The sequence below is a fragment of the Apium graveolens genome, chromosome 1 (genome assembly GCF_009905375.1).
Source record: "Apium graveolens cultivar Ventura chromosome 1, ASM990537v1, whole genome shotgun sequence".
NCBI lineage: Eukaryota > Viridiplantae > Streptophyta > Magnoliopsida > Apiales > Apiaceae > Apium > Apium graveolens.
This window is the reverse complement of record NC_133647.1, coordinates 104,959,393-104,973,792: the sequence shown is the minus strand read 5'-3', so window position 1 is coordinate 104,973,792 and position 14,400 is coordinate 104,959,393. Positions and strand designations below refer to the sequence as shown.

Genomic DNA, 14,400 nt, shown 5'->3' with positions numbered 1-14,400 from the left:
AAGACTACTGTCGAGCACACTCCTCCTGAGGGGAATACAGGGGAGAAACAAATCTATCTTCCACCTCATTTTCCTAAGAGGCTGCAAAAGAAGAAACTGGATAAGCAGTTTGTAAAGTTTCTGGAGGTGTTCGAGAAACTTCACATCAATATACCTTTTGCTGAAGCTCTTGAGCAAATGCCTAGTCACGCGAAATTCATGAAAGGTATTCTCTCTAGGAAGGTGATATTTAATGACTTAGAGACCGTTGCTCTCATAGAGGAATGATGTGCTGTGCTGTAAAAGAAATGGCCTCTGAAGCTTAAAGATCCGGGAAGCTTCACTATTCCCTGTGCCATTGGAAATGTGTGATTTGATAAATGTCTATGCGACTTGGGAGCTAGCATCAATCTGATGCCATTGTCAATCTTCAAAAAGTTGGACTTGCCTGATCCAAAGCCGACGTACATGACTTTGTAGTTGACCAATCGTTCTATTACTTATCCGCGAGGTATTGTGGAGGATGTCTTGGTCAAGGTGGATAAACTCATTTTTCCTGCTGATTTTGTAATTCTTGATTTTGAGGAGGATAAAAAGATTCCCATAATCTTGGGAAGACCTTTCTTGGTGACTGGACGAACTTTGATAGATGTGTAGAAAGGTGAGCTTACCATGCGAGTGATGGATCATGATGTGACTTTTAATATGTTCAATGCCATAAAATTCCCTACAGAAAATGAGGAGTGTTTTAAGGTGGACGGTCGATACTGTGGTTAATTCTGAACTCGATCGTTTGCTAAGGTCCGATGTCTTAGAGAAGGCCTTATTGGGGAATTCTGATAGTGAAGACTATGTGGGTGACGAGCACTTGCAATAACTGAATGCTTATCCATGGAAGCCGAAGATGGACATGCTTTTTAAATCTCTTGGATTAGAGGAGTTGAAAAGTTCTCCAAAATGCCTCAAGCCATCTATTGAGGAAACTCCTACTCTTGAGCTTAAGCCTTTACCTAAGCACTTGAGGTATGCATTTTTAGGTGAGGCATCTACTTTGCCTGTTATTATTGCATCTGACCTTTCAGGTACTGAAGAAGAGAAGCTTTTGAGGATTCTTAGAGAGTTCAAATCGGCAATTGGTTGGACTATAGCAGATATTAAGGGAATCAACCCTTCTTATTGTATGCATAAAATTCTGCTAGAGGAAGGAAGTAAGCCTACTGTTGAGCAACAGAGGAGGCTAAATCCGATCATGAAAGAGGTTGTGAAAAAGGAAATTCTCAAGTGGCTAGATGCAAGAATTATCTATCCTATTTCTGACAGTTCATGGGTGAACCCAGTTCTGTGTGTGCCAAAGAAAGGTGGTATCACTATGGTGGAAAATGAGAAAAATGAGCTTATTCCAACACGAACAGTCACGGGGTGGAGAGTTTGCATAGATTATAGGAGGCTGAACAAGGCTACAAGGAAGGATCACTTCCCTCTCCCTTTCAGTGATCAGATGCTCGATAGATTGGTTGAGCATGATTACGATTATCTTCTGGATGGCTATTCGGGATATAATCAGATTTGTATCGCTCCAGAAGATCACGAGAAGACTACGTTCACATGTCCTTTTGGCACTTTTGCATTCCGAAGAGTTTCTTTTGGGCTATGTGGAGCGCCAGCCACTTTTCAGAGATGTATGATGGCTATCTTCTCTGACATGATTGGAAATAACGTAGAAGTGTTCATGGACGATTTCTCGGTCTTTGGAACTTCCTACGATGAATTCTTGCATAATCTGGGGTTAGTAATGAAAAGGTGTGTTAAGACCAACTTGGTTCTTAATTGGGCAAAATGTCATTTTATGGTGCGCCAAGGCATCATTCTTGGTCACAAGGTTTCTAGAAAGGGACTTGAGGTGGACAAAGCCAAGGTGGGGGTGAGCAAAAATCTTCCTCCTCCCATATCGGTTAAAGGGAATTCGTAGTTTTCTGGGTCATGCGGGTTTCTATAGGCGTTTCATCAAAGACTTCTCGAAGATTTCGAAGCCGTTGTACAATTTTCTAGAGAAAGACGTTCCTTTCAATTTTGATGACGAGTGTCTTGCTGCTTTGAGATATTAAAGAAGAGCTTGATTACGGCACCTGTCATAACTGCACTAGAATGGTCTGAACCATTTAAAATGACATGCGATGCAAGCGACTATGCAGTTGAAGCAGTTCTTGGGCAACGCAAGAACAACATATTTCATCTTGTCTATTATGCTAGTAAGACTCTTAATGGTGCTCAACTGAATTACACCAGTACTGAGAAAGAACTTTTGGCTATCTTCTATGGTTTTGAGAAATTTCGATCATATCTACTTGGGAAGAAGGTGGCAGTTTTCATTGATCACGCTATAATTTGATATCTCGTCTCGAAGAAGGACTCGAAGCCAAGGTTGATTCGATGGGTTCTTTTACTTCAGGAGTTTGAGTCAGAGATCAAGGACAGAAAAGGGACTGAGAATCAAGTCGCCGATCATCTCTCGTGTTTAGAGGATCCAATTGTTGCTTCACAAGATAAGTCTTTGATTAATGAGTCTTTTCCCGATGAGCAGTTATTTGGAGTGCAAGCAGAAGATCCGTGGTTTGCATATATTGTGAACTACCTAGTGTGTAACGTCATGCCTCTAGAGTTGACTCCCGCTCAAAGGAAGAAGTTTCTACATAAAGTGAAGTGGTATATGTGGGATGAGCCATTTCTTTTTTGCCAAGGAACTGACCAAATCATCAGGAGATGTATTCCTTATAGCAAAATGGGGGGGATCTTGCAAGATTGCCACTCAACGGCTTATGGAGGACATTATGGTGGAGAAAAGACAGCATCTCGTATTCTGCAAGCAGGTTTCTTTTGGCAAACTTTGTTTAAATATGCTCATCACTTAGTTTTCAAATGTGATCGATGTCAACGAGTGGGGAATATGTCTGAAAGGGATGAGATGCCTCTTAATGTTCTTCTCGAGGTCGAAGTCTTCGATGTTTGGGGAATTGACTTCATGGGGCCATTTGTCTCATCTTGTAACAATCGGTATATCTTGTTGGTAGTTGATTATATGTCGAAATGGGTTGAAGTTAAGGTGTTGCCAATGAACGATGCTAAGGTAGTGCTTAATTTTCTTCACAGGAAGATATTCACAAGATTTGGAACACAAAGAGTCATAATCAGTGATGAGGGGTCGCATTTCTGTAATTGCAAGTTCACTGTGATGATGCAAAGGTATAATATGAATCATCGCATTACTACGGCTTACCATCCTCAGACTAATGGTCAAGCCGAGGTATCTAACAGAGAGATCAAGCGCATTCTAGAGAAGGTTGTGTGTCCATCGAGAAAAGATCGGTCTTTAAAGCTTGATAAAGCTGTTTGGGCTTATAGAATAACATACATGACTCTGCTAGGAATGTCACCGTATTAGTTGGTTTATGGTAAGGGGTGTCATTTTTCGGTGGAGTTAGAGCATAAGGCATATTGGGCTTTGAAGAAATTGAATCTGGATTTGGATGCAGCTGGAAAGAAGAGGATGCTTCAATTGAATGAGCTCGATGAGTTTCGACTTCAAGCTTATGAGAACAACAAAATGTACAAGGAGAAAGCCAAGAGGTGGCATGATCGGGGTCTAGTGCTCAAATCATTTGTGATGGGGCAATAAGTTCTTTTGTTCAACTCTCATCTCCGTCTTTTTCCTGGAAAGTTGAAGTCAAGATGGTCAGGACCGTTTATTGTCAAAACTGTGTTTCCACATGGAGCGGTGGAGATTTTTGAGAATGATCTGGGTCAAGCATTCAAGGTTAATGGTCAGAGGTTGTAGCATTACTATGGTGACACGGCAAACCGCGAGGTGGTTAGTGTCGTTTTATTATCCGTATAATCGCAAGTTCTATGTCAAGCTAATGATGTAAAGTAAGCGCTTCATGGGAGACAACCCAAGTTTGTTGTACATTAGTAAGTAGAGAAAGCAAGAAGAAAAGAGAAAATCAGAAAAAAATCAGAAACAGAAAAAAATTCAGGGCTCACTTCAGAAGCTTGGCGTGCCCGCTCTGTCCTAGAGCGCGGGCGCACTGATTTCACAGAAACATGGCGCGCCCGCACTGTTAAAACGTGCGATCGCGCCAGTTTGGCAGAAGTAGCGCGCGCCAGTGCCGTCCCAACGGTCGGCCGTGCGGTTTCCCGACTCTGGAGAAAAAAATAAAAGGCAATTTGAGGGGGGGGAACGGGAATTTTGTCCCAAAATCAATTCCGAACCGAACTTTACTCCCCCACATCCCATAATTCCCTCTCCAAATCAAACCCATTACTCTAATTTTCCCATAATCAAATCCCACTTCTATTTCATATATAATTCTCTTTTCACCACCTATATATACATACACCCCATACACAAACTTCTTCACCAATTCACAACTTCTCAAACACAAATTCTCTCTCAAGCACAACTCTTATTCTCTCTTCTCAATTCCAATTGCACCCAAGAGACAAAGAACACAAGTCAGCATCAGCACCACCAATTCATCAAGCATGGGTGGTGTAAGGCCGAGGTTCTCTACTCCCGAGGCTGAAGCGAAGTATACTAGGCTTCTTTCGAAGCCAATCATCAAGGAGCGAGGCTTTTTGCTATCAGGGAAAAATGGTTAGCCGTTGAGATGATTCTTGAGATGGGTTGTGTTCGTATTTGCGAGGCACCCTCTACTGTGCCCATGAGTATGGTTCGTGAGTTCTATTCGAAAGCCAAGGCCGAGAAGAATGGCTTCACGGTGGTTCAAGGGAGGACGGTGGAGTATAGTGCAGAGGCTAGCAGGACTTCGATTGAGAAGCCCGTGAGGAAGCCCGGGCAGGACACCTGGAATGATAAGACTCCAGAGGACTTTGATCTTGATCTTATTGTTGCTACTCTGTGCCAGCCCGACACTTACTCAAAGATCAAGTGGGGCACGACCGATATTCTACGTTCCCGAATTCCAGCATGAATAGGTTTGCCCGTGCATGGAATGCTTTTATATGTGCTAACATCATGCCATTTTTGCATGTGCATGAGATTACTGTGGAGCGTGCACGGCTGTTATGGGGCATTCTTCAGGATGATTATATAGATTTGAGGATGGTTATCTATCATGGGGTTCAGAAGTTCTTGAGGGGGAGTACTAAGGGGTCTATTCCGTATGCTTTCTTGGTGACGAAGCTGTGCAAGGAAGTTGGTGTTCATTGGCCCGCACATGAGCAGTTGCAGCTTCCGAGTGCTCTGATCGACAGCACTACTTTGGCTATGATGCATGAATAGGATGGAGGCAACCCCGATCTGAAGGGACTTGGGTATTCTTTTGACCACCTACCTGGTCGGAGGCCAGCTGCTGGTGCCACTCAGGTAAGCAGGACTACATGAAGATCTCAGTTAGAAGATGAGGGAGGACCATCACAGCAGACATAAGAGGATGAGGAAGGAAATGATATGGGAGGTGGCTTGAGCATGACACAGTATAGGCGTCTGGCTAGGAGGATGGATGCGATGCATGACATCCATAGCAGGTTCATGCGAGATCTCATCTAGGCATTGAGGGAACTTTTAGAGCCACCGGTGTTGACATCCAGTGGCCAGTTTTTGATGAGGATTCCATGTATCCACCTCCGGACACTCCTGACACTCCACCCGTGGAGGGCGAGGAGCCTGATTCTGATTAGGTATGTCTGAATTCCTTACTATTACCTTCACTGAGGACAGTGAAAATTTTAAGTTTGGGGGTAGTAGTTGAAGGAATATATTTGTGTGAGTCTCATATAGTTTGCATATTCATGATAGTTTAGTTCATATAGTTTGCATATTTTTCCAGTCTCATATAGTTTTCATATTCATGATAGTTTAGTTCATATAGTTTGCATATTTTGTCATGTAGTTATTTTTATTATTTTTGGTAGTTTTTATGTTAGTTTGTTCATATAGTTCATGCATTTGCATTATAACATGATCCCTTAAATAATTTTTCCAGTTGACTTATGATATTGATGCTAGTGTAGTGATGTCGTGTTAGAGATGTTAAGTCGTGTTAAGTTGATTTGCATGCTAGAGATAATTGTATTTCACTAAGTCTTATAGGTTGCTTAAGTGATAGATCATGATCATGGTTTGTTTGTTTGTCAAGGTTTAATTGCTTGTTTATATTTAAAATTAAGGATATTCTCTTAATAATAAAATAATATGGATTTTTAGAAATTGGAGAAAAATTGGAGTTCATTGCTAGTTGTTGTGGCTAGGTGTCAAATGGCTAGTAGCCGGCTCATATTTATATGAGTAGTCTAGGGTTGAACGAGATAGAGCAAAACGCACTCGTTCAGAAATTAAAAAAAAAAGAAAAAAAAAAGAGAAAAGAAAGAAAAAAAAGAAAAAAAAGAATAAATGTTATGTATAATTGATCACGTGTGGGCTCTTTAGTACTCGAGTTATTAAGTTATTAGGGGACTTTGTGCATAGTGACCTAAGGCTTTTATAGTCTGGGATCCGCTAACCTAACGCTCGCTACATGGGTACTATTGTATAAGTCTTTTGTGGACCTCACTCATTGCACGATCAAATAAGCATATATGTGTTGTTTTGTTTTGAATAAAAGCATGAATCTGTATAAAACTCCAATATAAGAATGGAAGTGTTATAAGTTATTTTGAGTCTTGCTTTTTATTTTATTTAAAACCTGGCGATTGCCTTGATGAGTAGTGAGTCATGATTATTGATCTAGTCACGATAGTATATATGTAAGCATCTACACACACGCACGTCTCTAGTTTGTAAGTTGATTTGATTGATCTTCATATGAGTAACTGCATTTATTGATATGTCGCTTGTTGAGTGGTTGAGTTATTCTATTGGGATTGTTGCATTCATATAGTTGCATTCATGCATTTTTCTTTGTTGTTCTTTGAGTCTGTTTATGCTTGAGGAAAAGCATCGATTCAAGTTTGGGGGTATGTTGAGTGGCATTTATGACACCTTATTATGCTCTAATAAGCTTTGAATTGATACATTTGTACTCAAGTTGTTAAGTGTTTTAATGTGTTTTCTAGTGTTTTTGCATTTCAGGCATTATCTAGGTAATCAGGTGAATTACCATTGTTTTGGTGCTAATTTGGTGTCAAGGTGGTGTTGGAATAAAAGCTCGTGGAAAGCCGGCTCGGAGCAGCAAAGAAAAAGAAGAAATCTGAGTTTTTCCCAGAAGGACGGCGCGGCCGCGCTGTGATAGCGTGCGCCCGCGCCGGTGCGGAAATAAAGAATCCTGATTCTAATTCGATTCTAAGTGGGGAGACTTCCAGATTGTTTAGGGCTGCTATATATATTCAAATAAGGACGTATTCATGAGAGAGACGTACCAGAGCGCAAGGAGAGCCGTAACAAGAGCGTTTTAGCACGGATTCAACGAAGACGGAGAAGATCTTGTTTTTACTTGTGAATCTTTGTCCTAAGTTGTAAATTGGATGCTAACTTTCTTACTTGTGAACCTTTACTCTTGTTTCATACTTGGTTTTGTTAAATCGTTATAAAGACTACATTTATTACACCATGCTTTCATCGGAACCCATGTTGATGATGAGTCCGATTATGGGCTAATCGTTATCATGGGGTTCTAGCGGATTTATTTATGGATTTCTTTAGTTAAATTGTTTGTATGCCTTAGTGTGTGGTGATTGTATGATAACGTAGTATTGGTTGTTCTTATTCGTCTTATAAGAGTCGCGAACTTGTAAGATAGCGTGTTAATTCTTAATGAAGCGACAGTGAATTTAAGGATTTAGAACTTGCCATGCTAGCATAGGTTCATGTGTTATTGTTATGCATGATTCGTAGGTAATTTTACCCATCTTACTTGCCCTGTGTAATCATGATAGATAACTTGCACTTTAAACCGTTATGTTGTCAAATTCTATAGACATATAGGGTCTCAATATAATTGGTGTCCATTCAGCTTCTTTCTCTTTTGTGGATGTCTGGTATTATGTTATTCGTACAACGAAAGTTGGCGATTAGCAGTTTTGTGTTATCTGATTAGTGTCATCACCATTGCATGCTAAGGTTGAGAACAATAAGGCTATTGAATGAAGTATTTAATGAATTTAGAATCCCATGTTTGTCTCATATAATTTACAACAATCTTTACTCTCTTAGTTATAATCATTAGCTTAATTCGTAGTATAAATAACCCAAAATTGTTATCGTCTTAGCATTGGATAATAACCATATCATCGGTGCATAGGTGCATAAAGTACATAGTTAACCAACGCCAGTCTCTATGGGAACAAACTAGAAAAGATTCTATATTACTTGCGAATGCGTATACTTGCGTGAATTATTAGCGCGTGTTTAGCCCTAACATTTATATGCCTTAGTGTGTGGTGATTGTATGATAACCTAGTATTGGTTGTGCTTATTCGTCTTATAAGAGTCACGAACTAGTAAGATAGCATGTTAATTCTTAATGAAGCGACAATGAATTTAAGGATTTAGAACTTGCCATGCTAGCATAGGTTCATGTGTTATTGCTATGCATGATTCGTAGGTAATTTTGCCCATCTTACTTGCCCCGTGTAATCATGATAGATAACTTGTGCTTTAAAACTTTATGTTATCAAATTCTATAGACATATAGGGTCTCAATATAATTGGTGTCTATTCAGCTTCTATCTCTTTTGTGGATGTATGGTAATATGTTATTCGTGCAATGAAAGTTGGCGTTTAGCAGTTTCGTGTTATCTGGTTAGTGTCATCACCATTACATGCTAAGGTTGAGAACAATAAGGTTATTGCATGAAGTATTTAATGAAGTTAGAATCACATGTTTATCTCATATAATTTACAACCCTCTTTACTATCTTAGTTATAATCATTAGTTTAATTCGTAGTATAAACAACCCAATTTGTGGTCGTCTTAGCATTGGATAATAACCATATCATCAGTGCATAGGTTCAAAAATTACATAGTTAACCAATGCTAGTCTTTGTGGGAACAAACTAGAAAAGATTCTATATTACTTGCGAATGCGTATACTTGCGTGAATTATTAGCGCGTGTTTATCCCTAACAAGTTTTTGGCACCGCTGCCGGGGACTGGAGTGTTAACTTTTTGTTTATGTGTTTGTCATCAGTGATCGTTAAAGTTCATTGACTCGGACATTGTTACTTACATTCTTTTGTTTCTTGTTATATTTCAGGTGATCTAGCGATCGTTTATGCAAACGCGTTCACGAGTTCGTAGGAGACTTCTGGAAAAAGATGAGGAAGAAGTTGTACAGGATCGTAGGGAAGATTTCGAGGACTAAGAGAAAGTAGCTGAAAAAGAGAAAATTGAAGAACCACCTTTATTAGAGATGGAGGATCAAACAGATAATTCTAAGGCTTTAATGGACTTTTCTAAGCCTAATATCAATGACATTCAGTCAAGCATCATCAGACCAGCCATCAAGGCTAACACTTTTGAGATCAAGTCGAGCACGATTTAGATGATATAGAACTCAGTTCAGTCTGGGGGTAATCCTACTGAAGACCCCAACATACATATCAGGGATTCCATCAAGATTTGTGACACTTTCAAGTTCAACGATGTGTCTGAAGATTCTATCAAGCTACGACTATTCCCATTCTCTTTGAGGGACAAGGCGAAGTGTTGGTTACATTCTCTGCCACCAGGGTCTATCACCAAATGGGAGGATCTTGCTCAAAAGTTTCTCACTAAATTCTTTCATATGGGAAAGACAACTGCAATTAGGAATGCTCTTACCCAGTTTGCTCAACAAACTGGTGAATCTCCGTGTGAGGCTTGGGATCGATATAAGGAGATGCTAAGGAAGTGCCCACACCAGGGCATGCCTGATTGGATGATTATAAACTATTTCTACAATGGTCTAGGTGCACACTATAGACCTATGGTTGATGCAGCATCTGGTGGAGCCTTATGGGCTAAAAGCTACAATGAAGCTTATGAGTTGATTGAGCTAATGGCAACCAATGAATACCAGAATCCTACGCAAAGAATGTTGCAAGGTAAGGTAGCAGGAATTCTGGAAGTGGATCAAGCTACTGGTATAGATGCTCAACTTCAAGCTTTAACGATGAAAGTAGACTCTTTGGCTAATTATGGAGTTAATCAGATTACCAGTGTTTGTGAACTTTGTGCGAGAGCACACGAAACTGAGCAGTGTGCTATTTCTAGCGAATCAGCTCAATTTGTGAGCAACTTTCAGAGATCACAACAACAAGCTCCAGCCACTTATCATCCGAACAACCGCAATAATCCTAACTTCAGCTGGATCAACAATCAAAATGCGGTGCAAAAATCTTATCAGCCATATACAGCACGGCTGTATAACCCTCCTGGTTTTCAGCAACCGCAGTATGCCCCGAAGCAACAACTTCAACTCCAGCAGTTACCTCAAGCTAATGAAAAATCTGAATTGGAGGAGTTGAGACTCATGTGCAAGAGCCAAGTTGTCTCTATCAAGACCTTGGAGAATCAAATTGGGCAGATTGCTAATGCATTAATAAATCATCAACCTGGCATGCTTCCGAGCGACACTGAAGTGCCAGGCAAGAAGGAAGCACAGGAGCATGTTAAAGCAATCACATTGAGGTCTGGTAAGGTTGGGAATCCTGAAGTAGCTAAACTTCAATTTCTGAAGTAGAGGCTGATGAAGAATGTTAGATATGTTTGTGATGTCATGTTTAATCTGATTTGTGTTTAGTTTCAGAACTTAATATCAGGACTTATCAGGACTTACTGGAAATCAGAACTTACTGAAGTTAGAACTTATATCAGAACTTAAGGCGTCAGAAGATATATCAGGACTTAAGTGCGGGAAGACTTCAGATAAGGAATGCGGTTGATTTACAGGAGACAATCTGGATTAAGCAAACAAAGATATGCATGGAGAGTTGGACAGCTATAGGACTATAGAAGATAATATATGATTTATATATTTTAGGAGACAGAATCATATTCCATATCAATTAGAAGATATCTTGTAACTGTTTTTACTATATAAACAAAGCTTAGGGTTTACACTATAAGTGTTAAGAAAATGAGAATATTATTCTTTGTAACCCTAGCAGCTCTTAGTGATATTGTTCATCACTGAGAGAGTAGTTTAACCTACTTTTTAACAGAGCTTATTATATTGAATAAACTTGATTATTTGATTGTATAAACACTATATTCAACCCCCTTCTATAGTGTTGTGTGACCTAACAAGTGGTATTAGAGCCACTATGTTGATATATAAATAGTGAGATCCAGTTTACAATCATGTCTGACGAAACACAAACTCCACCTAAGCCCACCAAAATTCAAGATACTCAAAACAACCAAACACACAGTCGATATGAGAGTATTAGGGTTCCCATACTGAGAGCGTCTGAGTATCCTATATGGAAGGTAAAGATGGCTATGTTTCTGGAAGCCACAGATCCAGAATACCTTCATAGAATTAATGATGGACCATATAAGCCTACCAAGCTCTCTGTTGCAGTTGCTGATCAACCAACAAAGATGATACCAAAGGAGAAAGGTGATTACACACCTAAAGACATCTCATCTATTGCCAAGGATGCAAGGGTAAGACATCTGCTTCGTAGTGCAATTGACAATGTCATGTCAAACAGGGTAATTGGATGCAAGACTGCAAAGAAAATATGGGATGCTTTGGAGACAAGATGCCAGGGAACTGAAGCCATCAAAAAGAACAGGAAGACTATACTCAGACAAGAGTATGAGCACTTTGGTTCAAAGGCTGATGAATCATTAACTGACTAATATGACAGGTTTGCCAAACTCTTTAATGATCTGTGACTGGTGGACAAGGAATATGATCTTGAAGATTCAAATCTAAAATTCCTTTTAGCTCTTTCTAAAAATTGGGATTTGAAGTCTACTACCATAAGAGACAATTATGATCTTGCTGAAACTACTCTTGATGAAATTTATGGTATGCTCAAGACTCATGAACTTGAGATGGATCAAAGGAGCAAAAGGCATGGAAGAAAGTCAAAGCCAGTTGCTCTTAAAGCTGAGGAGGAATCTCCTAAAGTGATTGTTTCAAAGAGGGGAAAAGGAAAGGCTCTCATCATACAGTCTGATTCAGAGTCATCATATTCTGATGATGATGATTCAGAATCTGAAAATTTATCTGAAGTGGATGTTGATGCAGAGATGATGCAACTGTGTGTGCTTATGGTGAAGGGTATCACAAAGATAGCCTACAAGAAATTCAGAAAGGGCAAGAAGTTTTCCAGGAAAGGTGGAAGTTCTGAAAAGAAAGGGTTCAGAAAGTCTGAAGGGAAAGGAGGAAAGTCTGACAGAGGAGATAACTCAAATGTCAAATGCTACAATTGTGGTAGAAGAGGCCACATCTCTCCTGACTACAAGAAAGGAAAAAGTGATAAAGGCCAGACACTTATCACAAAGAAGAAAAATTGGGCAGACACTTCAGATTCTGAAGAAGAAGTGAACTATACCTTGATGGCAAATGTTGATAGCAGTTCTGGAACTGCTGAATTGAAGGTACCTCATTCAACTCTTGCTTTTCATACTGATGATATTTTTGATCTAAGATTATATCTTAAAATCATGTTCATTAGTTTTAGAGATCAGACTTTAGAAAATAAAAGATTAAAATCTGAAAGTCTTTGCTCTTAAAAATAGAAATGACTACTTAGAAAAAGAGTTAGTTATATTCCATCAAACTCAGAAAGAAAGAGATGAGGCTTTGTATGTTAGAGATGAACTTCTAAAATTGAATAAATCTCTTAAATCTGAACTGGAAAAGGAAAAGGAGATAATCAAAACTTGGAGTAACTCTGGAAGAACAACTCAGAAAATCTTAAAAAATGGAAATTGGAAAGAAGGACTAGGTTACCTAGATGATAAAGAAGAAAAGGAAACTGTGTGATCTAAACCAAACTTTACCAAAAAAGCTGAAAAGCCAAAGGTAATTCCTGTTAAATCTGTTGCAAAAACTGATGTGTCAAAATCTGAAAAGATGAATGATTCTAAAATAGAAGTCAAAGAAAAGTCAACTTTTGACGAATTAAAACAGGATAAACCAACTGTGGTAAATGTTGGCTTAATGACAAAGAAGCAACTTAAGTATAAGTTGAAAGAGATTAAAATGTGAACATGGTAAAGGAAGCTAGGAAAAATAGGAATGGAAAGGTAGGTGTGAATAAAAGCAATAATTATATGCCTGTTCCTAATGCTCCTAGAAAGAAATGCTATAATTGTGGAAACTCTAACCATCTTGCTTCTTTTTGCAAGAAAAATAAAAATATAAACTATTTACCTCCTAGATCAGGAGTTAAGAGTCAGTCTGTTAGGTTTAAACCACAAAATCCTTGTTTTTATTGTGGTAGTTTATGGTATTCTATTTATACTTGTAAGGAATATCATAGTTTGTACTATGATTATTATAAAATAAAACCTTCTTTAAAGAAAGTTTGTGTAATTCCTTCTAGTGTAAATTCTGATGCAAAGTCTGATATAAAGTTTGATAAAAAGCATGTTAGCATAAACTCTATAACTCAATCCGCTGCAAATGCTAACAAACTTAATAAGGCCAAAGGATCCAAGCAAGTCTGGGTCCTTAAAACTAATCAATAGTGGTCTTTGTGATTGCAGGCAACCGGAAAAACATCCTGGTTCTGGACAGTGGATGTTCAGCACATATGACTCGAAATAAACCCTTCTATCAGACTTTGTGGAGAAAGCTTGCCCAGGAGTTTCTTATGGAGATGGCAACATGGGAAAGACTCTGGGATATGGCAATATCAATCTTGGGAATGTCATAATTGAAACGATAGCTCTTGTCTCAGGACTTGAACACAATCTGCTAAGTGTGAGTCAAATCTGTGATAGAGGTTATCATGTGGATTTCTTTGAAGAACACTGTGAAGTTGTAAGTAATTCTACAGGCAAAGTGGTATCGAAAGGTTATAACATGATAACATATATGAAGCCAGACTTTCAACAAATTCTGATGGTTCTGCAATCTGTCTGTTAAGCAGAGCATCAATTGAAAAAAGCTGGAATTGGCACAAGAGACTCTCTCATTTAATTTCAACAACATAAATGAGCAAGTAAAGAAAGATCTTGTGAGAGGACTGCCAAAATAAGTATTTGCTCCTGATGGTCTTTGTGACTCATGTCAAAAGGCAAAATAAAAAAAAACTTCAATCAAGAGCAAAACTGAGTCCTCAATTCTTGAGCCTTATCACTTGCTGCATGTTGATCTATTTGGTCCAATCAATGTCATGTCTATTGCAAAGAAGAAATATGCTATGGTTATAGTGGATCAATTCACAAGATACACTTGGGTGTATTTCTTGCACAAGAAGAATGAAACTGCATCTACTCTAACTGATCATGTCAGACAGCT

At 38.9% G+C, this 14,400-nt stretch overlaps 1 non-coding gene across 1 annotated transcript; it reads right to left on the bottom strand.

Annotated features, from left to right (window-relative positions):
• Window positions 1-9,735: 9,735 nt before the first annotated feature.
• LOC141680065 (small nucleolar RNA R71) lies at window positions 9,736-9,842 on the bottom strand. The gene has a single exon (XR_012558237.1). It is a non-coding gene; the product is annotated as a small nucleolar RNA R71 (small nucleolar RNA).
• Window positions 9,843-14,400: the final 4,558 nt, after the last annotated feature.